The sequence below is a fragment of the Microcaecilia unicolor genome, chromosome 5, assembly GCF_901765095.1.
Source record: "Microcaecilia unicolor chromosome 5, aMicUni1.1, whole genome shotgun sequence".
Lineage (NCBI taxonomy): Eukaryota > Metazoa > Chordata > Amphibia > Gymnophiona > Siphonopidae > Microcaecilia > Microcaecilia unicolor.
This window is the reverse complement of record NC_044035.1, coordinates 143895063-143910603: the sequence shown is the minus strand read 5'-3', so window position 1 is coordinate 143910603 and position 15541 is coordinate 143895063. Positions and strand designations below refer to the sequence as shown.

The 15541-nt window shown below is 44.3% G+C and overlaps 1 protein-coding gene and 1 long non-coding RNA gene across 9 annotated transcripts in view; both read right to left on the bottom strand.

Moving 5' to 3' along the window:
• CAMK2G (calcium/calmodulin dependent protein kinase II gamma) overlaps positions 1 to 15541 on the bottom strand; it is a 563068-nt gene that overhangs the window by 501932 nt on the left and 45595 nt on the right. The window lies entirely within an intron of this gene.
• LOC115470332 lies at positions 9640 to 12135 on the bottom strand. The gene is made up of 3 exons (XR_003942184.1): positions 12076 to 12135; positions 11697 to 11700; positions 9640 to 9675 (listed from the first exon to the last, which is right to left on the bottom strand). It is a non-coding gene; the product is annotated as an uncharacterized LOC115470332 (long non-coding RNA).

Here is a 15541-nt window from a genome sequence, read left to right as displayed (position 1 = left end):
ACAAACAGGCCTTGCCTAAAACATCAGGCTTCTCCCATTCTCAAACATATTCCCTCTCCTACCCCACCCACCCCTAGGAGGGAGGGCTGTGGTTTGAAAAGGAAGACCAACTCTATATTTAATTACTGTACAAGACCTCAAATTATACGTTATTGAAATTCTTCTATAGCTATACATATCTTCTGGCTCGATACAACTGCAATAATGCAATAAACGACCAGGGGCATCAGTAAACTGGGCACAAGGACCACGGCCCAAGTCTAATAAATAATCAAAAATGTACACAGGCTGTATGCTTTTCCCTTCCCAGCTCCTCTTTCCCTACCTGTGCCCTGGAGCTTCTAACTTGGCCACTCCTCCTGCCACCTGTGTCTCTTCTTCCTCCAGAATGACTCACAGATCAGCTGTTTGAACTCCACTGCTCCATAATCAGAGCCATGTATAGTCCTAATAGCTCATCTGTAAACTTCATGAGAAGGGGAGAGATACAGGCAGCAGGAACAGAAACTGGGTTAGAAGTACCAGGCCACTGCGACTGGGGCAAGGGGAGGGGGGGGAGGAGAGAAGGAGCAAGGGAGGATGACACCAATGGCATAGGCAGAGCCAATTATTTGGTGGGCCCACATTGAACATGAATTGGCACTAAAGCAATGTGGTTGCTAACATCACCTCCAGTTTTGTTTTTGACCTGGGTCGTTACCACTGACTGGATGGCTCAGACACCAAACCAGAGGGGCCACAGCCCTCCCAGGACCACCCTGGGCAAAGCAGAAAATCTTCATTTAGTTTTATTTCATTTGATGATATACTGCTTTCACTTCCATGTCAAGATGGTTTCACAAGGTAAAAAGAAATAATCATGGTCAAAACAAACAACAAAAAGCAATTAACTACTAGCCAGATCCTTCATAAAAGGTGAGAACAAAGAACCAGGTCTTTAGGGCCAATTTAAAATAGATGGGATTATTCTAAATGGCAGTGGCGGACTAGCACGTTCCAGGAAGAGGGAGCCTGGCAAAAGAATTCTAGATCTGCTTTATTTACTAAGGAAGAAAGAGGTAATTTGCCAGAGACCTGAAATTTCGAGAAAACAGGTGATAATCAAATCTACAAGGAATACCGGAGAAGAAGAATACAAATTTTGAAGCATATTTTCAAAGCACTTAGACTTACAAAGTTACATAGTAACCTATGGAACTTTTTAAGTCCAAATGCTTTGAAAATGAACCCCAAAGTATGACTGAAAATGAAGATCATGAAGTGTTTACAATAAGAAACTGGCAACTGATGTCGCTCCTTGAGCAGTAGTAGTACAGTCATAGATCTTGCCAAGGGGGATAAGGGCTTACAGTGGAAGAGTTGAAGGAAGAAAAGAAAATCTTGGATTGGGTGGGAAGGGCCAGATTAGGGAACTGGGGACAGCTACAACTAGAGAGTCCGAGTTGAAACTGTGGAGGAAAAACAGCAAATCAGAAGTTGAGAGACTGGGAGAGAGGGGGCTTGAGATGGAGGGGAAATGGGAATGTGAGCATGGAAAATTATCATTAGTAATTGTCTCAGGACTCTAGGACAAGCACAGAAAAATAAACTGTCCGGACAAAAGTAGGGAAAAAAATGCATTTTCAGTTTTGTGGCTGGAATGTGTCAGCTTTGGAACTGTGCAGGTCTTATGTCTTTGTATTTTGCTCAACAGAAAGGGACACAGTCTTTTCTCCAGTGCTTGCAATGAATACAAAGTTTGTTCTTAGGCTGTCCATATTGTCATGGGTATCTGCAATAAAAGCTTTGAAAGTCTCAGTTCAACACTCTGGGTATTCTTTTTCAGCTCTTGCCCCACTCCCCTGAGGTCACCACCATAGTTACCAGAACTTTCCACAGTGATACAGTTCATTCAAACTCAAAAAGCCAAAAGGAAAACAAAATTCCACAAAACACTGCTTTATTTTCAGCAGCTATTTATTTATGCAGTACTCAGTTCAGTCATTCCACCACTAGGGTGTCCCCTTTCACCCTCAACCCCTTCTCCCTTTCTCCTTTTCACTACCCTAGGAGTCTTTCAATACAGAAACAAAAATTCAGTGTCTTTTTCTCATAGCTCTTGTTCAAACCCCAAACACTGAAGGCATAGGATTCAACAAAAATACAGCCTTGGCTTTTCTGGCTCTTGCCAAGACTGTGCAGCCCTCCTCCTTTCCAGTGTTTATAAGCACACTGGATCCACCCGCAGCGGCGGTTGACATCTTTCAACTAGGTTTAAAAAAAAAAAAAAAAAAACTTGCAAGATAATGCTCACATGCTTAACTCCATAAATTCAATGGGATTGAGGTCTTCTGCTCCTTCAGTCTCCTGGCAGTTTGACTCCTTCACTTCCATTTCTACTGAGCTTTCGTCTGGTTTAAAGGGGGTTTGTTCAGTCCATGGGCTCAAGATCCTCCTCTTCCTGTCTCAACTTCCTCTCTTCTACTTCTGCCCCTCGATTGGGCTGAAGGGCATGCCTCCGTCTCCCAGGATCCTCTTTCCCTTGAGGGCTGTCCCTAGGCTGAGGTTTACTCTTCACTCCCCTTTTCTTGTTTCTATTGCTAAGATTAGGGGGGCTTCCAGGGATACCTTTGCTGTTCTTCCCCACAATATCTATGCTGGCCTACACATTCCTCATTTCTAAATTGTGATCACTTCTGTATTTTATGAAGGTCTTGAGTGCAACACAGGAGGGGTATTCTGCTAGCTGGTACTTTCCCTGTAAGAATCTATAGCAGTTTAGGTTTTGTGGCATGTGCAGTATTGGTGTTTTAAAGCGTGGTATAAACCCTGGATAGGTTAATGCCAGTTATATTTTGTTTGTTTTTTTTAATCATTGAACATTAGCTGCATACTTGATGCTTTTCTTTAGCAATGTCCTACAGGGAGAGGATTTAACCTCCTCTACATTGGAGGAATGCAATTCCAAAAGGGGAAAATAATAAACCAGAATGCCAGTCACACAGACCAATATCTGTAACTTAACCTTGATATAAAATATGTAGCCAGTTCACTGGTTAGCAGGGTAGGCAAGGTTCTTCCAAAGCTGATAAAACCACCAAGTGGGCTTTGTGCCACAAAGACACGCAGTAGATAATGTTTTCAATTCTCAACCACTGAGAAAGCCTCTGATAGACTACACTGCTATTTTATTTTAGAATTCATATTAGCCAAGGTGGGAGTAGGTGATCATTTTCGACTAGTGGGGGGGGGGGGGGAGTTTAATAAATTGCAGAGGGGCACTCGACAAGGCTGCTCCCTGTCACCACTATTGCTTGCCTTAGAGCTTTTCGCCCATATAGTATGAACCATTCCAATAAAAAAAAAGTGTTACCAAGGGCGTGGGATTAACACAGAGAATCTCTAATTAGAAAATGAATGATATAAAAAAACAAAACTTAAAAGGTTGCATATGCTTGCATGTCAAGTGGTGCTTAGATGGAGACTCTGGCTGAATCAACTAAGGCCAGTGCTGGGCTGGCTTGTATGGTCTGAGTACGCATATATCAATCAGGTTTAGGATGAGCTGGAGCGCGCTTCAATGAAACTCCAGTAATTTGGAATGTGAGGACAGTGCCGGGCAGACTTTTATGGTCATTGTCCTGCAAATGACAAGACAGATTTGGATAAGCTGGAGTGGGCTTTGACAGCAACTCCAGTAGTTGGAATATAAGGACAGAGCCGGGCGGACTTCTATGGTCTATGTCCCAGAAACACCAAAGAAAGATCATGATCAAGCATATATCACATTCATTGTTGATTTAAATCTTGAAATCGATAATGAATGTGATTGTTGGGAAGACTGGATGGACCATTCAGGTATTTATCTGCCATCACTTACTATGTTATTATGTTCATATTCAAGAAGATAAACTATAAAGTAACATAGGTGGTACCTGACCCCAGTTAGATCAGCACATGATTTCCCTGGGATGTCAGACAGGTGCTGGAGACAGTATGGTTAGTCCATATATAGTGAAACTGTACGAAGATTAGGCAATACTGAAAATTCGTTCAACTTAAAATAAAAAATGACCAGAGTAGAAATTTCATGGGATCTTGGGGTCTTCATCCTCAACCTGAGTAGTCCCAATACCAGCCAGACCCAACAGTCCCTTGGTCCCTTGATTAGGCAGTGCCTCATTGCTGACGGACTTTATGTGGCATCTCTTGGAAACCAGTGGACCCCTGCCACCACCACTTTCTCTGAGTTAATGGGGTTGACACAAATATGGAAGATGCACAGTAAAGAGAAGGTAGCCATGTGCTAGAAAAAGATGGAGTGGAAGTTTGATGAAGTGTGGGCACCTCTGTAGATAGGAGACAAGACAACACCAACCAAGAGTGCTGGGTATTCCCATAGCGTGATTTATATACTGTAGACACAGGTGCTGAAGGCTGATCTATGGCCCTTTATTGAGTTTATTGTTAAGTGACAACATATTTAGCATTTAAATACAATATTCAAGAGACAAAACAGGAGTAAACCAATTTGGAACTTTAACATGATTGAGAAGGTAGTGCAAAATGTACCAGTGGTCTTTGGTATGTATAATATCATAAAAAACATATCTGGATGTATTACCAGACTCTCAAAAATACAAACAAAAAATTACATTGCTGTCTTTTCATAGGCAGGTTTGTTGCCGTTTGAGTCTGGCACTTACGGTTACAGTATGGCAAGTTTGCTAAACAGTTCTGAGTATCCTTTTGGCAGGGCTTCTGTAATACTTCAATGTGTTTAGCAGTGGAGGTCATCTGAGCTATAATTTGAATATTTTTTGTATGATGAGTTGAAAAGGGAAACATCTGAATTCTGTCTGCACCCAATATTGGGGAAGTTTCTGTTACAAAACTCGAAGTACAGAATTTATAATAGTGTTCTGTTCCAACCCCTTTCCATTAAAAAAAAAAAAAATTGGTGATCTGCTACATCAGTAGAGTCTTTGTCCCAAGTTTTATGACCCCCATTTAGATGCACATCCACAACTGACTCTCTTCATCTCTATCTAAGTTTTATCAAATACACACATAAGCAGTGTTAATCATGGACCCACAAAGCCTCTCTCATGGAGGCCTCCTGGCTTCAAACTTCCAAATCATAAAAGAAATGGATGACCAATCAAATCCCTTTCAATCAACCCCTCCCCCCCCCCCCCCCCCCCCACCACCTGCTCCCCCTCAGGGGCTGTCTCTGAAAAGCCTAAAAGTAGGAGAGTTCAGGTCAGACTCTATAGGGAATCAAATCACTATTACACAGAAAATGTATATACTTTCTTGCATTGACAATTGTGTTAATAAAATAAATAACTATCATTGATTCTCAATTAGAGTTTTGCTGCTTTTCCCCATTCAAATTTGTGTCCTTACATTCAAAGCAGGTTTAGTTTGTGTGGTCACTTAATTTCTCAGAGTTTCTCCTAGCACCCCTTAGAGCCTGAGTTTCTACAGCTATGCCAATTCCTTATCTTTAGAGAGCAACTGGTCTAGAACAGGAATGCGCAAACTACTTTCATTGGGAGGCCAAAGGGAGTATCCCTTGGAGAAAGAATTTAGTGTGAGTGTGTTTGGGGGGGGGGGGGGAAGTTAAACAGGGGGAGAAGAAGGTTTATAAAACAGGCACCAGTGCAAGGCTGAAGGGCCAAGCTGCATAGGCGCCATTTTATTCAAAACCTGTTTGGGGAAGTGGCTGCTCCCCTTGCACCCCCCCCCCCCCACCTCTGGGGTTAGTCCTTCCAACTCATTTTTCCTACAGGAGTGGAGAAGAATCCTTAAACTGAAACGAGAAAGAGCTTCCAGCTTATTCTAGATTTTTATGACATCCCTAATGAATATGCATGAGCAAGATTTGCATGTCCACTACCTCTGATGTGTGCAAAAAAACTCATTCATATTCATAACGGATTTCTTGAACATCTGGCTTTTTTTTTTTACAGCCCTCGAGGACTAAACTTGAACAAGCCTGTTCTAGACTCATGCCATAAGAACAGCCATAATGGGTCAGACCAATGGTCCATCTAGCCCAGTATCCTGCTTCCAGCAGTGGCCAATCCAGGTCACAAGTACCTGATAGAAACCCAATTAATAGCACCATTCCACGCTACCAACCCCAGGGCAAGCAGTGGCTTCCCATGTTCATCTCAATAACAGACTTAGGACTTTTCCTCCAGGAGCTTGTCCAAACCTTTTTAAACCCAGATATGTAACCGCCGTTACCACATCCTCTGGCAATGAGTTCCAGAGCTTAACTATTATTTGAGTAAAAAAATATTTCCTCCTACTTGTTTTTAAAGTATTTCTATGCAATTTAACTGAGTGGCCCCTGGTCTTTGTATTTTTTGAATGAGTGAAAAATCAGTTCACCTCAACCCGCTACACACACAGGATTTTGTAAACCTCAATCATATCCTCCCCTCAGCTGTCTCTTTTCAAAGCTGAAAATCCCTAACCTTTTTAGCCTTTCCTCGTATGGGAGGAGATCCATCCCCTTTATCATTTTGGTGGCTCGTCTTTGAACCTTTTCTAATTCCGCTATATCTTTTTTGAGATACAGTGACCAGTATTGAACACAATACTCAAGGTGAGGTCACACCATGGAGCAATACAGAGGTATGTATTATAATAGTTTTGGTCTTATTTTGTATCCTCCTAAAAATTCCTAGCATGCTGTTTGCTTTTTTGGGCTGCTGCCACTGCACACTGGGCAGATTTCAGCATATTGTCTACAATGACACCTAGGTCTTTTTCTTGAGTGCCAACTCCTAAAGTGTACCCTAGCATCACATAATTATGATTCAGATTATTCTTCCCAATGTGCATCGCTTTGCATCTGTCCACATTAAATTTCATCTGCCATTTGGATGCCCAATCTTCCAGTTTCCTAAGTAAGGTCTTCCTGCAATTTTTCACAAACCACACGCGTTTTGACAACTTTGATTGGTTTTGTGTCATCTGCAAATTTAAATCACCCCACTCGTCGTTCCTATTTCCAGATCATTTATAAATATGTTAAATAGCACCGGTCCCAGGACAGATCATTGTTATCCCAGTTATTTCCTCCTCCTGCTGGTGTGCATTGCTGAGACACTTCTCTATTACTTCTACCCACTTCCTCCCCTTTTTGTGGCTAGCTCCTAACTTCAGACAGCAAAATATTCCTAGCATGGTATCAGAGCCTCTAGTCCATTTTATTTATGTTCTTGCTTTTATACAATTCCTTATCCATTTAATTACTAAAGCACTCTTAAAGAGCACCATAAAAATCTCCACAACTAGAGATGTCATCATCCACCCTCCTTCACCCCCCCCCCAAACAACACACAAACACACTCTTACAAATATCCAGATTTCTGATTTATTTTTTAAACTTAACCATGCCCAAGCATGTATTTGTCCTACCAAGTTAGAGTAGAGGAGTAGTCTAATGGACAAAGCAGTGACCTGAGAATCAGGGGAGGCCAGTCCAAACTCACTGCAACTCCTTGTATCCCTGAGCAAGTCATTTAACCCTCTATTGCCTCAGGTACAAACTCAGACTGTCAGCCCTCCAGGGACAGATAAATACTTACAGTACCTGAACATAGCTCACCTTGAGCAAGTACTGAAAAAGATATGAGCCAAACCCAAATAAATAATGCATAGTTGCCTACAAAGAACACAATGGCATAGAAGGAACATAATCTGCTACTCCAACCAGTTATTTGGAACCTTTAAATAACCAGAGACCACATGATACAGACATGTGGAGGGCAACTAGGCACCTACTTTGGGGATGTTTTATAAGGCACATGGCTGCCTAAGTATCTTTCTAAAACTGTCCCACAAAAGCTGCAGAACTTGCTGATAAAATGTAGTCATGAACCTTTACAACAGTTCGGGAGCAAGTGTAAATATTCATAAACTGTGACTCCACTTGCATTTCACCTCCCAACCACGGAAAATACCCAAGTCAAACAGAAATGGAGAAATTAGATCTTACCTGATCCTTCTTATTATTCCAGAACCTGTGAGATTGTTATGTCCATCAATCAGCAGATAGAGATAGGTCGCTATTTGATCAAATGCTTAGCATCAACCAAACACCTTAGAAACCTCGGATGGGCCTCTGAAATAGTGGGAAGAACTAATGGAAAGAAAATGATCAGGTAAGACCTAATTTCATCTTCCATTACATAGTTTCCCACTATTTCAGAATCTGTGGGATGTTAAAAACAATCCTTAAAGTGGATGGGATCCTGCTGCCGCCACCCTGAAGACTGAAGCCCCAAAACTGGCTTTCGAGCACATCACAACATCCACTCTGGCAAAGGTATGAAGCGTCAACCATGTTGCCAACTTGCAAATATCCACCGGAGACAGTAAGGTAGCTTCCGCCCAGGATGTAGCTGTACACCTTGTAGAATGAGCCCACAAGCAAATAAGCTGCCGCGATAGTCTCCTTCAGCCATTGTGGACTTGGAAGCCATGAGGCCAAGCTTCTGTTTATCAAAACGCACAAACGGTCAGTCCGATTTACAAAACTCATTCACGACTTCCAGATATATAATGAGGACTCTACACACATCAGGAGGCTTCAAGAAAGGAAACTATGCCTCTTCGTTCTCTCTGCAAAAGAACAGAAGCTCCACAGATTGGTTGAGATAAAATTGTGACACCACGTTTGGAAGAAAAGAAGGAACCGTGCACAGGGAGACCCTCACCTCTGAAAAGTGAAGAAAGGGATCGCGACGAGAGAGCCTGGAGCTCCAAAACCCTACGTGCCAATGGAACAGCCACCAAGAATACTGTATTTAGTGTAAGATCTTTCAAGGTGGCCTTCCAGAGTGGCTCAAAAGAAGGCATCTGAAAAGTCCAAAGAACTAAATTAAGGTTCCACTCTGGACACAGTGTACAAAAGGGAAAACAGAAGTGGCCCGCTCCCTGCAATAATTAAACGATAACCGGGCTAGCTGCAAGTGACATCTTAAGTAGTCGGCCCCTGAAACAGGACAAAGCCAAGTTTTAGATAACCCAACACCAATCTCTTCTGAAGATCTGCCTGGAGAAATGCTAGGATGTGTATGATCTGAGCACAGACGGGAGAAAGTCCATGCTCAGAACACCAGCCCTAGAACATCCTCCACACCCTCACATACACCTTTGCATAGAGAGTGTTTCTGAGCCTGAAGAAAGGTAGCAATGACCAAATCAGAGAAACCTTTTCATCTCAACTGAGCCCTTTTAAACAGCCAAGCCACAAGACCAAAGGGGTACAAATCCTCCATAAGCACTGGACCTTGCTTCAGTAGGATGTGTACCTGTGGAAAATGGAAAGGACCCCTATCCAGCAGTCAAATCAGGTCAGAGTACCACAGCCACACAGCCAATCCAGGGATACAAGAATTATTCGATCTCAGTGCAATGTAATCCTTTTCAACACACAGCCTACCATGGGCCAAGAAGGGAAGGGACACAGTAAATGTGTCTCTGGCCAGGGCTGCAGTACAGAGTACAGCACCGATCCCCATCAAGCCCAGTTCTTTCCGAAAGCTGAAGAACTTGGTGACGAAAAGGAATGCTGAAGTGCCCATTAAGTCCAGAAGCGGATAACCCCATTGGTCCACTATCAACTGAAAACCCTGGCTGGATAGTTCCCATTCTCCTGGATCCAAGAAGTGCCTGCACATTCAAGAATCCAGCGACATGAGCTTCCAACAAGCAGAGATTTTTCTCCGCCAATTCATGTGTAAGGTCACCTCACCACCCTCGGACAGCTGCGGGTTCCACCTTGCTTTGATATAAGCCACTGCCATCATATTGTCAGAGAAAGCTTGGACCGGGGCCCCCATCAGAAAGGGAGCGAGCTGCCCTGAGCTCAAAGCAATTTATTGACCACAGACTCCTGTTCTGTCCAGGTGCCCTGTGACAGATGGAACTTCTAATAAGCTGCCCAACCCGACTTGCTGGTATCCATTGTCATCACCTTCCATTGTGTTTTGGGAAAAGGAACTCAAGATGGTAAAATTCCTGGGAGATAACCACTACTGCATACTCAGTCTGGCAACCAGCATCAAAGGAATATGAAGGTCATACTTTGGTGACACCGGAGACCAGCAGCTGAGAAGAGATTCCCGTAATGGCCACTTATGAGCCCTTGCCCATGGCACCACTTCAATTGCTACCATCACTGACCCCAGAACCAGGATGCAGTCCCAGACCTGGGCCTGTCTTCACTGAGGAGAAGAAGAATCTGTTGAACTACCCAGAGTCCATGAGAAAGATCCTCTCCCATGCTGTGTCGAACAGAGCGTCCTGATACTGTGGCGTCTGCATCTGCTCTTCTCAAAATTGATCACTCAACTCAACGACAGCAGAAAATAGACAACTTTGAACTTCGCCACCACGGTGTCCGAATAGGATGACACACGAATGAGCCAGTCATCGAGATACTGGCTAAATCCGATTCCCTGGCGCCAAAAGAAAGGTCACTGCCACCGTCACCACCACCATAACCTTGGTAAACATGCTTGGAACTGTGGTGAGACTGAAGGGCAAAGCCCTGAACTGGCCGTGACAGCCAGCACTGCAAAAAAATAGAAACCTCTGATGCAGCGGTCATAGAAGTATATGCAAGTATGGAGTGCAGGAGTAGCCTAGTGGTTAGTGCAGCAGACTTTGATCCTGGAGAACTGGGTTTGATTCCCACTGCAGCTCCTTGTGACTCTGGACAAGTCACTTAACCCTCCATTGCCCCAGGTACAACTAAGTACCTGTATATACTATGTAAACCGCTTTGAATGTAGTTGCAAAAACCAAGAAAGGCGGTATATCAAGTCCCTTTCCCTGAGATAGAGGGCAATAAGAAATTCTCCCACTTGAGCCAAGGTTATGACTACTCACAGTGTCTCCATGAAAAAGCGGGACCTTTGAGATCTAAGACCAGATGAAAGGTGCCTTACTTTTTTAGGACAACAAAGTAGATGGAGTATCTGCCTTGTTCCTGTTCGGCCTGGGGAACTATAACAATGACCCGGCGCACCAGTAAGGAATATACAGTGGTCTGAACATCAACCGCCTTGGTTCCTTTTCAGCAAGGAAGCTACCAGAAGAGAGGAGTGACCAGGCAGGAGAATGGGAGAACTCCAACTTGGAACCTTCTGTAAGAATATCCAGAACCCACTGGTCTGATATGATTTTGGCCCACACCTCCTGAAACTCCTGAAGACATCCTCCCACCAGAGGATGAGAAGAGTGAACCAGCCTCGCATCACTGCAAAGCTCTGGAGGCATTGGGAGCTCTAGCTGACTGAGAGGATGACTTCCTGTCCGCATCAAGGAAGATGGGCTTGCCTGGAAGAAGGACTTCTGACCATATTGCTGACACTCAGGCCGATACTACCTGCTATTTCGAAATCGAGAGCCCCCTGAAGACGGACGACCAGAGGTTTTTGGCTTATCCTCTGGCAACCGCTGTGGCTTAGTGTCCCCCAATTCTTTCACCAAGTACTGAGATCAGTACTGTACCCCAAAAGGGCAGTTTAAATAAGACATGACTTTGACACTGCATCCCCTGCCCAATGCCACAACCAGAGTTGACGACGTGCCATGACAACCAGACATACTACAGTCCGTAACATGTAACATGTCAAACAGCATCCGCCAAGTAAGCGGACCCCGCTTACAGCTGGGTATTATGGCACCTGTCTTGTGTTGCCGACTGCTGATGCCACTTCAGAGATGCTCTTGTTATGAACGAGCTGCACACTGTCGCTTGAAGTGACAAAGAGGACACTTCAAAGGCTTATTTCAGCAAGCCTTCTAGCTTTTTATCCTGTAGGTCTTTTAGGGCAATGCCCCCTCCCACCAGCAAGGTGGTCTTCTTAGTTACCACTGTAACCGGGGAGCCCACCCTGGGAAGCTACAATTTATCTTTCTTCTTCGGAACTAATGGGTAGAGGAGAGCCATGCTTTCCGCATCCGGTGAAACCCATTCTGCTGTAATCAGGTCCTGAATGTATTGGGAAGGCCTTAGAAGGACCTCTAAGCCCCCTCATGATCGATGAAGATGGAATTCCTGACACCTAAGCAGAAGGCTCCTGAATGGAAAGCACCTCCAGTGCCTCAGAAATAAGAGTACTGACCTACTCTCTATGAAACCTCCTCAGTACTTTTGGATCATTGCCCTGCTCAGGAGGGATCTCCTTCAAACGATGGCTGCTCTGAACAGACCAGGGCTACATCAGATAGGTAGGGAAAAGCAGAGAGATCCTCAGTTGCCCACTCCTGGAGGTCTAAAGATCTCTTAGGAGCCGGAGGGGCAGCGGGGCGAGAAACTGAAGCACCTTGCAGCAACTTGGACTGTCCCTGCTTCAGTAAATATGCCTCATGTAAGAGCAATATAAACTCCAGAGAAAACAAAGATGCAGTTGATTGCTCTGTCAGGCCCTAAGGCTGTAAAATGGTGGCTGTACTCCGCAAATGATCAGAGGCTGCTCCTCACTGCCAGTCAGCCCCATCAAAATGGTGCACACTTCTGTGCTCTCCTGCATCAAACTTCGCACCGGCCCTGCCAGAGAGCCCCAAGACCCCACCGAATCCAAAGATGTGCTGCCTCCAACCATTTCCTTAGCGTCCCTTGGGATTCCCGGCTTGTACACATTGCAATGCCCCAATGCCTGCTGGCAGGTTCCAAAGAAGGAACACCAATTAACTGCCTCTGCAGAGTTGCCATTCACCAGCACAGTATAACATGTCCCAAGTAGGTCAGGATCCCTCCCCAACACCAAGCAGAACATGTAGCCCTCCAAGGGTTTCCTTTAGTTGAATTTACCACTGCTGACTGCTCCCCCCAAACTCAGTCTCCGCAAGTTTTCCCACATATGAGAAAGACTCAAGACTACTACTCTGTCCCAAGCTCTCCAGTGAACTTTTTTTTTTTTTAGAAGGTTTTTGCGCTGAAGAAGGAAAGTTCCACAGGAAACAGGGAAAAGGTGAAGGAGGGGAAGAAATAAATTCACGGGGCTCTTCAGACATTGATTTGAAGATCTTCAGATATGACTCTGCAGACTCAAGCCACCTGCAAAGCTCAATTGGGGACTAGTAGACCAAATGGGCCAGAAGCAAAGCACTCGGCACAAGAAGCTGAAAAGTGTGTCTAACCACCTTCTGGAGAAAGAAAATACTGAGGAGCTGGACTGGTTACAAAGAGATATGTCTCAGGTCTGTTCTCAGTTCTCTATCTCCACCTGCTGGTTGATGGACACAACTATCCCAAAGGTTCTGGAATAGCAGGAAGCTACGTAATGGAAATTCATGTTCTTGTCACTATACACAGTATTAAACAGGGGATAATTTTTAAGTGCTATTTTACATGTGTATGCTACACACACTTGAAAAAAAAAAACACTGGATAAAAATTACTCCCTTAAAGGCCATAGACACCATCTTAAAGAGTACGGGGTCAATACTCAAAGATTTAATTGGGTAGGAGAGGCTCCAGCCTGGTTAAATCGTGGTGATCGGCAGCACTTAACTGCACAATGCCGCAACAGCACCAGATGATAGTGTGGGAGTGATCCAGGGTCAGAATCAGGGGAGGAGCCAAAAGTTATTTAGTCAGTGCTGGTGCCCACATAAGTAACTGGACATGGAGGAAAACACAAAAGGCTGTCCTCATTTTGTCCAGTTAGTTATGTGGGTAAAGCACTGAATATCAGCTGCAAATGCATAACTTCCAAATGCCACCAAAGACCCAGATATTCAGTGCTGGTGTGTAGACTCACCCTATTTGTCCTCCCTTACAATACTGTATTCACCTCTCGAATATTGTGCTCATTGAACAATGACAGTTTAATGTTACCTGGCACTAAATTTGCCCAGCAAGAACAAACCAGACATCAAGCTTTCTTTTTCTTGGCCTCAGCCCTGCTATTCCTTCAACAAGAGCTGCCCCCCACGAAATTTAAAGCTCTTCTCAAAACTTGGTCATTTTCACAAGACTATGGAGTCCCACCCGACAAAGCCCGATTCTAGTGTCTGAAGAACTGTTTTGACTGCTAATCTTGAATGACTGCTTTCCTCTGTACCGTCGAATTAATGGAGTTCATTTCCTTCTTTTATTTGCTTGTATTTTTGAATTGTAAACCACCTTGGTCTGTCCGGTTATACGCAGTATAGAAAATTCAATAAACCATATTCAGTGCCAGGTAGCAGAATGTCTTTTTGTTTGGGAGTGCCCAGGCTCCACTCCCAACCCTGCCTCAAACCTTCCCTACCATCCCATAGTCCTCCCATGGTGTCCACCATCTCTCCTCCCTCCCTCACCATGGTTTTCACTATCTGTCCTTCCTTTCCTCTCATCTGCCCCCCCCCCCCCACCATGATCTGTAGTATCTCTCTTCCCCATCTCTCCCTTCCCCATGGTCTCCAGTTTTGCTCCTTCCTTACCTCCCCCCCCCCCCATGGCATTTAGCATCTCTCTCCTTCTCTACCACCGTACCACTACAGCCAGGCATTTATACCCTTATCTCATTCCCCGGGGCAATGACTATCAGCTACATAAGAGGCATCACAGGGCCTTGAACATGTGCAGATGTTCAAGGAAGGAGTGGCCTAATGGTTAGTGCAGTGGGATGCGGAACCAAGTTCGATTCCCACTGCTGCCTAACGGTCAGCAGTGTGTTAAGATCCTGGAGAACCAGGTTCAATTCTCTCTGCAGCTCCATGTGACCCTGGGCAAGTCACTTAGCCCTCCATTGCCCCAGGTACAATATACTTAGCCCATAAGGGACAGTGCAAGTACCTGAATAATTATAAGATGTAAACTGTTCTGATTTGCTATGCAAGGTGACAGTATAGAAAATAAATTTTAAAAAAATGCCTGCTGGCTCTGTGCCTTCCAAATTTCTTGTGTTGGAGGGGACAAAAGTCAGAGGCCTTTAGCATGCAGATGAGGCAGAGAATTACAAATTTGGGGATCCCATGGAACAATCCACCTATTCCAAAGCCCTAAGTTAGCTGGCAGAAGTGTTTAAAGAAATGCTGACCACAGCTAGCTGAATACTGACCTGTATGCATTGTTCAACTGAAAACCAAAGAAGATGACAAACCTGCGAGATGTATTCCCATAACGTATGTACAAAATGACAATGCTGACAGCAGAGTTTGCACCAACTGCAGAAAATAAATGTACTTTTGGGAATCTCTGCCACTGCACAGGCCACTAAATAGCTATTTGAGCACTTCTAAAATACAGGGCTACATGGTTCAAACAGCTTATCAACTGGGGGGAGTACAGTCTAATTCAGACTAATTTAATTAAAACCTTGTGGACAGAAGAGGGGCAATGAGGAATAAGGGACATATGAGCTCAAAGCCCAAATCTTTTAATGCACCTAGTAACGCCTCTGTGCACTGAATAAAGTAAAGAGCAGAAGCTTTCTTCTGTCTGCACTCCCTGCATTTACCAGGTCCGAGACAGCGTAGAAGGGTTCATGGATAGCATCTTATGCCAGTTTTTCAGATTTAACTGCCAGCTTGTCTTCTT